At 38.7% G+C, this 14140-nt stretch overlaps 1 long non-coding RNA gene across 1 annotated transcript; it reads right to left on the minus strand.

The window, feature by feature from the left end:
• Positions 1 to 6896: 6896 nt before the first annotated feature.
• On the minus strand, positions 6897 to 12058 carry LOC105869760 (uncharacterized). Its single transcript, XR_012923732.1, has 3 exons — positions 11819 to 12058; positions 8179 to 8325; positions 6897 to 7194 (listed from the first exon to the last, which is right to left on the minus strand). It is a non-coding gene; the product is annotated as an uncharacterized LOC105869760 (long non-coding RNA).
• Between the last annotated feature and the right edge of the window lie 2082 nt (positions 12059 to 14140).

A 14140-nucleotide genomic window follows, 5' to 3' on the forward strand; every position in this document is an offset into this window, starting at 1 on the left:
TTTATCATGAACACGGACCCTCTTATTCACTTCACATCTCTGCATCTTTGCTAATGCCTGCCTCTCTTCTCTCTGCAATTCCTCCTACTCTCTCTTACTCTCTTTTGATAATATGGAACATTGAATGGCCAGGGAACTGTTTTTATTTAAATCCACCTCCCCAGAAAAGCTTTCCCCAAACTCTCCATAACACAGAGCTCTGAACTCCCAGTGCTCTTTTGGTCTATGCTTCTCATTCAGGACTTAGCCCGTCTGCCTCATACCCTAGCTTATGTATTATGTATATCTCTTGCCTCTCATTTAAATTGTAAGCTCCAGATGGGAGAGACTGTTTCCTCTACTTCTGGGCTCTTCCCTTTTTTCATCCATAGTTATCCCTCACTAAATGTTTGGTAAAGATAATAGCAGCCTGTTGTGCCTACAAAGGCAATAGCTGGTTTTCCTTTTTAAGCCCAGAAACCAAATTTGGTTCTCAGCATTTCTTCCACGGCAGGGATTTTCCTTTGTGTCAGCCAAGAGGCTTTCCTTACCTCCGTGTCTTCTATACACTCGTGCACAAGCACGCTTCTCAGAGAAGGTGGGTTCTACCTTGGAATGAAATGAGTCGTTTCCTTCCATCAGGACAACTGCCACAGCATGGTGTCAACTCACTCTTGCCTTCTGTAAATTGAGTTTGTCAGTGCTCAGCCACACAGCTGAGTGAAATGTTGTGTGATGCGGGCTGTCTCCTGGGAGAGAGAAACTGGCATAAACCACATCCTAATGGGATCCAGAAACAAAGAAGCGTGAATGAAGTGTTAATTGCATTCATAAAGACATTAACAAAGGAATTAAAATGGTAGAAGCTTCAGTCCCCCACTCAAGATTCACAGAAAAACATGTTACCCAAAGAGTGCTTTAACAATAATCATCAAAGTTTATTACTTGCCCACTGCAGAGATAACTCTCAATAAATATTAACTTTTCAAAGAACAAACACTTTGTGTCCATTATCTTGAGTGTATTAACTAACGGTTTAATCCATCCTGCCTCCAGTTCTTTTCTGGCTTTTGTATGATTTAAGTTTCCAAAGAATCAAGAGGCGTTTTCAATGCTGCTTCATTAACCATAAGGATGTCTGTTAATGGTTTGAACCTAATCAATCCTACAGTTCTTAGTAGAGCAAAATTATCTGGGAGATTTTTTGCTTTTGGAAATAAAATTATAAAACTGGGGCTTATTTTACAGTCCCTCTTGAATATTCCTGAGATAATCTGCAATGTGGGCAACCTGGGGCTCCCTCCCCAGCCCTTTGGTAGGGCCCCCAGCTGCTGACAGCAGGGCTAAGCTGGCAAAAGGTCAGGAGGCTGCATTTGACTGAAGATGGATCACATAGATGAATATTGCGCCTGCTTAATGAAGTCAAGGCCACGGATTTGCTGCCTTTTATGGTTCTTCTTGTTTCACTCAATTTCACCTTCATAGACCATACTACTAATCCAAACCAATCATTTTGTATATATATGCAACTGGTGACTAAGGGATTAGATAAAAGTAAATGAATTTCATCTAGAAGACAGTGACTGGAAATCTCTATGCCTATAATGGAATCAGAACTAAAATATGTGTTCACATCGAGGGTCTCGTGTAATCCTTGCAGCAACTCTGTGAGATATATGGAGCATAATACATTCTTACTCTCATTCAGCAGATAAGAAAGCTAAAACTGAAAGACATTAAGTCCCAGGATTAGAATTCAGGTATTTTTGATCATCTGACTGCTCTTTCTACCACAGTAGTCTAACTCTCTTGGGATCTCATTTGAGTCTCTCAAGAATTCGATGAGGTAAGACAGGCTGTATAATAAACAAGCGGGCCTATTTTTCTGTAGGGGCCACATTAATACAATCAGAGGAGCAGGTGCTCTCAAAACCATTCCTAGAATTTGGCTGAACCCCCTTGTTACCTAAAAAGCCATATTTTTCAGTTTTGTCTAAATCGATCATATTCATGGATGTGGCATCAACCCAGTGGTGGCAGATTTAAAAGTGACAAAATTCTAGGCAGTTGTATGTGTCCAGGCTGATCAACATAGACTGGTAAGTGGATGAAGACTGAGAAGTGCACACTCAGCATCTCAGAAAAGCTCACAGTCCAGTCATGGGAATCAGACAGATTGAGTCACCAGTTGATTTTATTTCTGTTGCAGACAGGGGAACATATCCTCCCAGACTTGGATTATACTAAATTTAAAGATATCACAAAACTTAAAATAAAAATTTCTGGATTAAACACTGTTTTGTATTAGTTTTGCTTAGTCTCATATATGTTACCCTACACTTGAGATGATTGCCTTTATTTCTCATTAGAATATATCATTTACAGTACTTGAGCCCAGAATTTTCAAATAATGACAAATTTAGTTCCAGTGTAGACATGCCACCTAGCTGTTCAGAAGTCTGATCCAAAATAGCCCTTTTGAATTAATTAGCTAGAAATTATTAATATTATTATTTGTACTTTATATTTTTATCATTTTTTTAATCCTGATTAGAAGGTCCTATTATACCTTTATGTTGCTCCTAAGATGGAAGACGGGTAAATTTCAACCTTACTTATCTGTGGCTAGGTGTGGCACACAAAGATGCATAATAAATGGGAAAAAATCAAAGTGAGCAGTTGGTTGGTTACATATTCAATCTAGGCAATTGAGGTTAAAGCCTTACTTTTTCATCAGTAGCAGAAGTGTTGAATATTCATCCATTCTATTTATGTCAAAATTAAGAGAATTGGTTCATGCTCCTAAGTCTTAGTTGTGGCAATACCATAGGGTGATCATTTATTCATTCTTATTTATGGAAATCCCAATGAATGAAGTTATTTTCTAGCGCTGTACTGTCCATTATGGTAACTGTTAGACATATGTGGCTATTTAAATGAAAATTATGTGATTAAAATTAAATAAAATTAAAAATCTAATTCCATATTTTAACTCTCCAATAATCACATGTGGTTAGGGCTACTGTACTGGACAATATAGATTTATAGACATTTTTATTACTGCAGAATGTTCTATTGGGCAGCACTGTCCTAGAGCAAAAGATTGGAATTCATACATGCCACAAAAATATGCCCTATATGTAATCATATCGTTATTTGTGAAACACTATGGTGACATGTGCACCAGCCTTCAGGGGCCTGGGCGTCGAGGAGGGGCGGCCTGCAGCCCTCTTTCTCAGAGTCTGAACCGGCCCTGTGTGCCATGGGAGAGGATAAGCCAACTCTCTGGAGAAAGGGCAGGTGCGGATGAGCCATTTCCATTTTCCACTCCTGCAACTCCCAGAACCTCGCGTCCAGACCTGCCGCCAAGACATGCTTGTGCAGACGCCCAAACCGAAGCGCATTTTGGATTAATTTTCTGGCCGTTATTTCTTTGCAAAATCTATCTTGGGCCTTTGATTAAGGACTTTCTTTTTGCCATGAATTTCAATGAATTTGAACCTAGTGATGCTTTCCACCAGCCAGGACTTTTAGCATAGGCACGGACCAAAAGAAATAAGGCTTCAGACAAGCAAGAATTATAACAGAGACTGAAAAATACAATCCAGAACTCCTGGACTGAACATTTTAAGTGAATGCCATTAGCTCATCATCATGGACAGCCAGCAAGTCAACATGTCCATAGAATAAAGAAAGGTCTCTCCCTAAGATGGAAAAGGTGGAAACATTCTTCAATGTGTTTGTCGCATTAGCCATTTTAAACTTGTAAAAAGTAAAAATTTACTACTCACATCCTGTTCTCCAATGTATCTCACTAGGACTATCTCTGCTATATTAAGGCAGGATATTTAGTAAGAATGCTCAAAGTCATCTGCTGTAAGCACATGAGATACACAACTCTCATTGCTTTTATCACATAGTCCTTAAAGTGGGCTTATTGGGCACATGTTTTATTCCCTTAGTAGACTGTAAGTTGCTTGAAACTGCTAATTATATATATTTGCACCCCACAAATACCTGATATAGTCGGAGGTGCTCAGCACTTTGATTCAACTTTATCAACAAATACTTACTGAATACATTAATGAATGAAAAGAAGATCCCTGGTAACAAATTAGCCTGAATTATGGTAGCTTTTAGCTGATAGCTATAGAAAAGGGGGGAGGGAGAAAAAGGTACAAAATTTGAGAACATGGATTGTGAGCTGATTGAAAAGGGTATCATTTCAAAGTTTCCTTTGAATCTCCATAGGGACTCGATGAGAGACAAAACAGTTTCAAAGGCAACTGTGTATTTCAATTAGTGTAGCAAAGGTTCAGAGAAGATGTGCATCTAATCTATTGTCTTCTCTACAGAATTTCCTTGCTGACATTCTTCCTGAATATACGGAACTCAAAAGTATTGTATTAATTTGTGTTGTATAGTCTTGTATTGGTAGCTGAATGGCATGGTAATGGAGTTGACATTGAAAATAATGAACACAGTTGAACTCAAGCCCAAACACTTTTACAAACTTGAATGAAAATGAATCCTAAAACTAAAGTGACCACAGAAAAACCTTATAATCTATCCCCATACTTCAAATTATCTCTAATAAACCAGGATCCAACCCAATCTTCAGCATTTCCAAGAAAAGAGAATCATAGGGGTATGTTACAGACATAACATAAAAGGAAGTTTAAAAAAATGTTTGCAACCTCTTTTGTGTTTTAACAATACTGGTCACCAACTTAAACAAGTTTTCTGATATAACTTTCTAAGTCATATATCTTTAAATCACCATGACTCATATTTGTCTCTGTTCCAACTGTTTTCTGGTGTCTCTCTTGCCGAAATGGTTTCAATTAGAGCCTGGAAAGGGTTGATACGAAACTCTTGCACTGTGCTTGCCAACATGGGAATTGGTTTTAAGCATTGCTGTTTTTCATCCAAAAAAAAAAAAATTCTCTCTTCCCACCCTCGAGTTAGAAGAGATTATTCTCAGACAGGCATTTAGCTGATTTTTAATGTCAAAGAAACTTAATTTGCAAACTCGTTAGAAACTCTTTAGTAAAAGCGGCCTAGTAAAACAGATGATTAATATTGGTAAGCTCCTCATTTACATATTAATTAGTCTCCATACTCAACTAATTAAAACTGCACTGCCTGTTTGAGGACTTTCTTCTAGACTGCTGGCCTTGTTTCTATGTACAAGCGTGTATTTTAACTAAAATAAGGGTTAGTGATTGTGTCTGTACTTTTCTTAATGTATTAATTTTGCCATCTGTGACACTTAGGACTCCTGGGAGGTCCTAGAACCATCTCTAAGTAGCCATTTCATTGGTCCAAATTATTAATACTTTTGTCCCGGTAGTTATGCGTTGCTTAACAACAGGGATACAGTCTCAGAAATACATTGTTAGGAAATTTCATCATTGTGTGAACATCATAAGAATGTATAATACTTACACAAAACTACACAAAATTATAGTTCACACCTACATTATATATGATATGACCTATTGCTCCTAGGCTACAAATCAGTATAGCATGTTACTGTACTGAATACTATAGGCAATTGTAACATTATGGTGGTAAGTGTTTGTGTATCTAAACAATCTAAACACAGAAAAGGTACAGTAAAATTACAGTTATATAACCTTATGAGACCACATCATTTATGCAGCCCGTCCATGACTGAGGCATTGTTATGTGGAGCATGACTGTATCTTTGGGTTTTGATGCAAAGAAAATAGTTGGATGACTCAGTGACTGGTAATAATTAAAGTAGGAAAGGTACCAATTTGTATCTCAATATTTGTTTTCTTTAAGTCTTGCTGTATAAATGAATGTATCTTTTCAGTATAACTTTTTTTTTGTTTTTGTTTTATTTTTTTTTATTCCTTTATTTTTTTTTCCATTTTCAGTTGGCCAATTAACTTTTTTTTTTTTTAATTTTTAGTAGAGACGGGGTCTCGCTCTTGCTCAGGCTGGTCTTGAACTTCTGAGCTCAAACGATCCACCCACCTCAGCCTCCCAGAGAACTAGGATTACAGGCGTGAGCCACCCCGCCCGGCCCAGTATAACTTTTTATATTTAAACTTTACTACTTTTTAATTATTTAATAATTATATTACTTTTTAATTTTTAGGAGAGATTTACTGGGTGAGAAAATAGGCTAATTTGATTTGAAAAATCAGGCCTGCAGAAAGTCTAGCTGTTTGGACCACAGGACTCTTGCTCTTATTGGTGAGAATGAATTTCTACTGTTGGCAAAACAAAATCAACTAAACAAACAAGCAAACAAAACCCAAAAATATCAATGAAAAGAAACAACCTTTAAGTACAGATTCCTCAAAGGAGATCCAGGAGAAATTATAATAGTTCCAATAATTGAGTGACATTGACCAAACTGCTGAATTTCTCTTTCATCTACACCAGCTGAAAATAAATATGCACTGAGTATCTGCATCAGGCATTTTCCTATGACACCTTCTCCTCAAATTGAGTTAGGTGCCACTGTTAGGTTCCTCCATAGCGACCAGTATTTACCCTTCTGATAGTCTGTATCTCATAATATCACAATCATATCTTCATTAGTTCACATTCCTTAGTGGATGCGTCTCCATAAGGGATATGGACCTTGGATGCAGGCTCTGTCTGGTCCCTTATTATAGCCCCCACTGCTTATCACAGTGCCTGTCAGGTAGTAGGTGCCAGTTAAATAATTGCTGAATAAATGAATGAATAAACAGATATATTAAAAATATTCTAGATTAACACATTAATCTATATTAATACACAGATAAATTACAAATAAGATATGTGTTTAATTATCTACTACTTTGTCCGATGTATGCTTGTCAAAAAAGTAAAAAAAAATAATGAAAAAAATTAAAAAAATATTATCTACTACTGCATAATAAAAAGCCCCAAAATTTAGAGACTAAAAGCAGTAATTTACTAATTCTTATGATTCTGTGAGTTGGCTGGACAGCTCTTCTGCTGTTTCACCTGGGCTCACTCGTGGTGCCGCACTTGGCTGCAGGTCTCAGAGGTTTGGGCCCAGTCGAGACAGCTGGGCGTCTAGTCCTTTCTCTCCATGTCTTCCATTCTCAAGTCAGCTCCCTGGACTTCCTAACATGGTGGTAGCGAAGTTCCAATGTGCAAACGCTTACTGAACTGACGTCAAGTTTGCTGACATCTCACTGGCCAAAGCAAATTATGTGGGCAAGCCTAGAACAAATGTGGGAGGAGATTACACAAGGGCGTGAATACTGTACTGGAGAGACCTTGAGTGTAATAACCCGCTACAACATGTCTCTACCTTAAGGACGTTCCTAATCGAGGCAGATGAGTGAGTATACCACTAACCCAATGTAATAAAAGTTACACGAGAGATTCCAACAAACTGTTTAGGATATAAGCATCATCAGCATTAGAGCCAGGAGACCTTCATTTAAATCTCTCCTCTTTTATTAACTACTGTATGATCTTGGGTAAATTATTTAACCCTCAAAATAATGGCTTTATAATTGTAAAAATGGATATTGGCCTACTTGACATTTGTTGCAACCTCCTTTTAATATGACTTCCTGTTCTGCAGAGGCTTAAAAAGCTAAAGCCTGTAATTACCAAACTCCCTTGCAGCTAAGGCTATTGATGTGACTTAGCTTCTACCAAGTATACGTGCACTATGAGAACTGACTTTAATTTAAGGGAAAAGTATTGTTTGCATTGTTAAAATACACAGAAGTAACATAAGTACTTACGGCACTCCCCTCACAGCTGATTCTGCCCATAAGTGTGCTGTGACACCATGACTGAGAACCACTAATACAGAGACTAATGAGCACGAATAGAGGAAATGAATGAAGTGGTACATGTATGTGAGAAAATCTGTGGTATGGACATACATTCTTCTTCTACCTTCTTACGGTTGTGGGGGCCGTAACCACCTTTTTTTATTTTCATCCCAGAGCTATAGAGTTTCTGATCCTGTTTCTATCAGGGTGGCAGTGATTATGAAAAGCCACCTTATATATTTCTGTTTCAAACATAATTTTTAATGTTATGTACATATGAGTTTAAAATTTGTTGTCTTTCTGGAAAAATGTATGGCCATTTTAAAATATGAACTAGATGCCTGCTAGAATTAATAAAAAGAAATTATTAATCGAAGCAATTAATTATTAAACACTTAACAGCCAAATATAGTACCTGTGGGCAGAGAGGCCCTTTCCTTTGAGGAGGTAAAAACTAATTGCAAAAGCAGAGTTGCTGAGAAGTCACACTGGGAAGCATGGAGTGCACGTAGCAGTTGTCATTTTCTGTTGGCTGAGCCACATTAAAAAGAAAGATGGAGATCTAAGAAAAAAAATTTTAAACTCTTTGGGAAATTTATTCAATAACCAAGCATGAAAAGAGATAGGTGATAATGAGAGCCAGAAAGAAATGTGATAAGGGGATGTTTAATCTGGGTTTCAGAAGCTCAGTGAGTCTTGATGCTTTCAATCCCTGAAAGAGCACAGGTCTGGCACACAGTAGGTGCTCAAAAATAATTAAAATAACCAGCTAATGAAAGAATGAATAGATCCCTTTTAACCCTAAGTTTGAGAAAAGAGGAAATTTGATATTTGTAAGTATTGTTGAAAATAGTACCTGTTGTAGACTGAATGTTTGTGTCCCCCCAAAATTCAGATGTTGAAACTCTAGTCCCCAATGTGATGGTATTTGGAGATGGGGCCTTTGGGAGGTAATTAGGATTAGATGAGGTTATGAGGGTGGGGCCCTGGTCCAACAGAATTAGTGTCATTATTAGAAGAGACCTAAGAGAGTTTGCTCTCTCTCTCATGCTCTACACACACAAACCAAGGAAAAGCCATGCGAGGACATAGCAAGAAGGCAGCCGTCTGTAAGCCAGGTAGAGAGCCCTTTCCAGGAATTTAATGGGCTTCAATTCCTTGATCTTGCACTTCCCAGTCTCCAGAACTGTGAGAAATCAATTCTGTTTATTTAAGCCACTCTGTCTGTGGTATTTTGTTATAGTATTCCAAACAGACTGAGATGGTACCTACACCTAAGTCCTTTCATATCTTTAAAGCTTACTCTACTTGGGTATACATGTAATTATAGAACACTACATAAATTATACATGCTAACTAAATTTATATATAACTATTGGTCATTTTAATTTTTTTAAAATAGTTATCTTTGAATGTAAAATAACTTCCTAAGTGAATGAAAACTGTGCTATTTTCTATGACTCAGAGGACCACATCTAAGGAGAAGCTAGTCTCTAAATCACAGGGCCGTAACCAGGGCCCCTCAGTCAACGTGGTGTTGTAATAACCTGTAATCAGCATGACAAGGGAGAAATTCAGGTCTCTACAGCATAGGTGAGGCATAAACCCATACTTCATAGCTCATTTTCTCTTTTCTCTTTCTTTCTTCCTTAGGACACACAATAGATAGAAGAGTAATCAGAGGCTGGGTGGCCACAAGCTGGGGTGTGCTGGCTGCACCATGGGGCTGCTATAATGAGGGCGTTTAGTGGAGGTTCAGAGCACTGGGGGCCTGTTAGGTTCCTCATGACAGTGGGGAATAGGCAAAAAGCAGAGCTCTGGAATAGGTCAGGGCCCATGAGTCCAACTACTTAAAGCGAGTGTATCAGTTAGGGTGTATTCAGCTTTAAGCAACAACTATAGCAATACATTTAAAAGTGACCTAAATTTTAACAACCTAAATCATGGGACAGTCTGGAGGACCTCCATTTGTTCCTGCTCATTTTGTGGCCTTGATTCTCCAAGGCTTCCCAGCGAGTCGGTGAGCTACCCGTTATCTCTTTTTTCTGCTTATATCAGCAAGAATCAATTTCTGTGGTTTGTAGCTAAGAAGTCTAACTGATAACATGGCTGTTCACACTTGATCTTAGCCAAAAGGCCGAGAAGCAATACATGGCTATTGAATTGATTCCTTGAAAATGAGGTTTCCTTTCTTTTTGTTTTTGTTGTTATCTTTGGTGTTTTAAATGGGTTTGAAAAGATGGCCAGAGAACAAATATAACTTTACTAGAATGTAGACCGTCCTTACCAAGTCTCTGCTGAGTTTATTTTAATGTCCTCCTGTTGGTAAAAATCAGGCCACACAAGTATTGAAAAATATCCTGGGCAAGGGGCATAGCTGTTCACAAATATCATTTATTGAGTGCTTAATATGAGCCAGGTACTAAGAAAAGTACTTTAACATGGATTTAATTTTCACTGTGTTATTCATGTTTTATAGATGAGGAAGCTGGTGTGAAGATGAGTCACACAGGATGCAAACACCAAATGACCCAGTGCTATCTAATTGCAAAGGCTTGGGATCTTTCCAGTGTACCAGGGCATTATTTTCATTCACTGATGCTATCAGAAATTAAAGCAATAGATTGTACCCCACAAAGTCACCATAATACAGCTCAGCCATAGTTGAAGTTGATAACAAAAGCATCTATCTTGGATACTATCCAAAGGATTTTGTTCTGGAAGGACCATAAAAACATCGATCACTTTTTAATGTAGCGTAAGGTCAGTGGCACAAACACTGAGGTTATCTTTAAAGTGTGGTTCCAGTGTACTCATTTTAACTGAGCTGCATCTGCCTTCCTTCCACTGGCCATGTTTATCATGCCGGCCCACCCACAGGCCCCTCTAAGAGACATTTCCCACCTCAGTCCAGTCCCTGTAGCTGAAGCAGACGTTTCATGCTAATTGCCACAACTGAGCGAGGATGACTTGTCTGAAGGCTATCAATTTATAGACTGGCCTGTGGCTTATGCAGCCTGTCTCAGAAAGATGGGCCACTCAGACAGCTCTTATCCAAACTAGGAATTGGAAAACTGAGAAACACAGGGAGTTAGCAGCGGTAGAGCTGAAGGGAAAGGGATGCTGTGATGTCAAACTGATTCAAAAAATCACATGAAAGCTAATGTTAGGAGGAGATAATAAAATAGGGGATGGGGAAGCCTATTGGTGAAGAGAAGAGGGTAGAAGAGATGAGCAGAGAGAAAGAGAGTGAGAGAGAGAGAAAGAAGAAAAGAGAAGAGAAGAGGAGAGGAGAGGAGAGGAGAGGAGAGGAGAGGAGAGGAGAGGAGAGGAGAGGAGAGGAGAGGAGAGGAGAGGAGAGGAGAGGAGAGGAGAGGAGAGGAGAGGAGAAGAGAGGAGAAGAGAAGAGAAGAGAAGAGAAGAGAAGAGAAGAGAAGAGAAGAGAAGAGAAGAGAAGAGAAGAGAAGAGAAGAGAAGAGAAGAGAAGAGAAGAGAAGAGAAAGGAGAGGGAGAGGAAGGAAACAGAGATGCTAAGAGAGAAACCTTGCCCTGGAGCTTCCTGGATTTTCTCAATTTCCCAGGAAACTTTGATGGATCTCTGTTTCTTACAACCACACCATCCTGGTTGAAACTCTCTTTCTCATCAACCTTTAAAAAAGGAAACTTGTGAACTAATGTGTCTTTCATCTTTTAATTTTTCCTCCTGAGACCTAACTAATCCAAAAGGCTAGAGGCTAAGAAAAAAGTTAAATAGAAAGCAAAAAGTTTAAATAATCCAAACATAAAAACCAGACCCTTAAGGGTAATTGATTATTTTGTGCTAAGACCTGGGCTTTTATAACCCCTCTGCTCCCCTCTGTGGATAAGGACAGAATTGAGAGTTATTTTTCATTCTATAAAGTCTGAAAGCAGAAGTAAAATATAATCCTTTTTTCTTTTTCTATGCCTTTTTTTTATGACTACAAACTAAAAATATTAGCGCACTTCCCTATAAAAAAATTTTTTTTCTGATTCAACAACCTCCCCAACTTAAGTCTAAGGTGTTCTAAACATACCTGGACCTTACCTCTAAAATGCCAGTCAGATGGTTTGGGGAGGAGTGGGCGGGGGGTCAGAGTGAGCAGTCATTTTGCTGTAGGTTAGCGAAAAGAATAACACCTTCCTCCTCCACATGAATCAGCTTAGACCAGAGCAGCACTGGCTAGCAATGTGACAAAGAGAGGAAGACCCTCTCTCCCTTTGTGACCCAATAGTGATGACTTGTAACAGAGACTCTAAAGATAGTTTCATCTTCACTGCTTGGCTTTCAAAGCTCCTTCTACCAACCTGCAGAGAAGGGTCTCCTGGGCTCCTCCCTGTTTTTATCTCCTCCTAGCTGCTATTGTTTTACCGTTCCCAGCAGAGCACAGAACACAGGGCAGTAAAGAATGAACTGTGCTGGCCACAGTTGCCCAATTTGTAATGCTGGCACTTTGGGAGGCTGAGGCAGGAGGATCACTTGAGGCCAGGAGTTTGAGAATAGCCTGAGCAACACAGTGAGACCTTCATCTCCATTAAAAAAAGAGAGAGAGAGAGAGAATGAACTGTGTAATGCTTATGCCCCTGGACTCTAGAGACAAAGCTCCAGGGTTCAAATCTTGCCTCTGCCACTTATATGTAGATCGATCTCTCTGAACCTCAGTTTCTACATCTGTTAAATGTGGATGATATATTTGGTCCCTACCTCTAGTACTAAGTGAGTTGCTATTTGTCAAGGGTCGAGGATAGTGCCTGGCCTAGTACATAGTGCACCATAGTAAGTGTTTGCTAAATTAAATCAATAAGTAAACCTGTTCCAAGGAAATTCCTCCACAAAAGACCAGTCAGGCTGCTAGAATAGCATTTCCCTTGAAAAGAACTGAATAGTGCTTCTTGTTACAGTGATTTTTTTTCCTTGCAGGAAATTTCCATTTTCTAATTAATCTCTACAAGGCCCCTGAATATTCCAAGTAGGAGCGTGTTTCAAATTATAACTTGCTTTTAGAAAAAAGGAAAATTAAATATAGGAATATACCATTTAAGTATAGGTTAATTAACTGGCAATTAGAGCATGGAAATCAGTAAAAACAAAAAATGAAAGACTTTGAGTCTTTGAGTAGTTGTGCCAAGAGACCTGGGCTGAATCCCAGCACTGCAACCTTTTAACTGTTTCACCTTCAGCAAGGCCCTCACCCTTCCTGAGCTTCGCTGTCTGCAAAATGGGGACACTTATACTCGTCTCACAAGGACTTCCTAAGGATGATGTAAGATAACATGTTTTAAATACATGCACACATATTTTATTAATTTAACTTAGGCCCTGATTATTACTATATAAAACAGGAAAAACAAGCACCTTGGTAACATACAATATCCTCTCCAAATCTTTAAAGAATCAAACTTTTAAAAACACACATAATGCCTGTAGTCCCAGCTACCCCCCAAAAAAAAAATAAATTAAAAAAAAAAAACACACATAAAAGATATTTAAATCATAAAACACAAACACAAATTTTAATCACCTTCAGGAACCATGATCCAATAATATATTTAATAGGGAAGATTTCATTCATCAATAGACAAAAAAAAAAAAACCCACAAAAAACCCCTAAAACCAAACTTTGATTAAGACATGTGCCCTGAGCAAGAGCACTTAATGACTCAACAGACTTTTGAATTTAAATTTGAAATTCATTTCCTCCAAGCTCATACACAGAGTCCTTCAGAGTTTGGCTTGGGACTTAATGACTTCCTCTTTAGGCACAATTCTTTTTTCTTTCCAGAAAGTCCCCAGAGTCTATTCCATCCAAACACTGTTGAGGCAGGAGACAGATCTGTGGGACTGGACTGCTGAGTGTGGACTTAGGCACAATGGTACCAAGCTGGGTCATCTGATTTCCCAGTGGTGACCAGCCAAGGTGGTGGGCAGTTCAAGGACACTGCAAGGGGGAAACACTGACAAGTGATAAAAGAGACCGGGCTAAAAGAGACAATACTTACATTAAAAAGGAGAAAATATGAAATTTTATAAAAATAAAGATAAAGACAACTCTGAAGTTTACTAGTGTGGGGAAAAAATAGCCCTACAGACCTAAGTCACTTCTGAAGGACTCACTAGAGCACAGTGATGATTGACACTCATGTGGCCCAGAGCCTGTTGTGCATGAAGAGTATCTCTGAAAGATCTTGGTAGGGTGGAATGTGCCTGCACCCCCTGGGGAAAGGGGCTTGGAGGAGGCAGTCACCGGGATTCTCCCGTTATTTGAAAATGAACCTCAATTAAGACTAGGAGAGAAAAAGGCTGCTTGAGGTCCCAGCTCCTCACTACAGGAGCCAGCTTAATCTAACTTAATCTCTTC

This window comes from Microcebus murinus, chromosome 2, assembly GCF_040939455.1.
Source record: "Microcebus murinus isolate Inina chromosome 2, M.murinus_Inina_mat1.0, whole genome shotgun sequence".
Lineage (NCBI taxonomy): Eukaryota > Metazoa > Chordata > Mammalia > Primates > Cheirogaleidae > Microcebus > Microcebus murinus.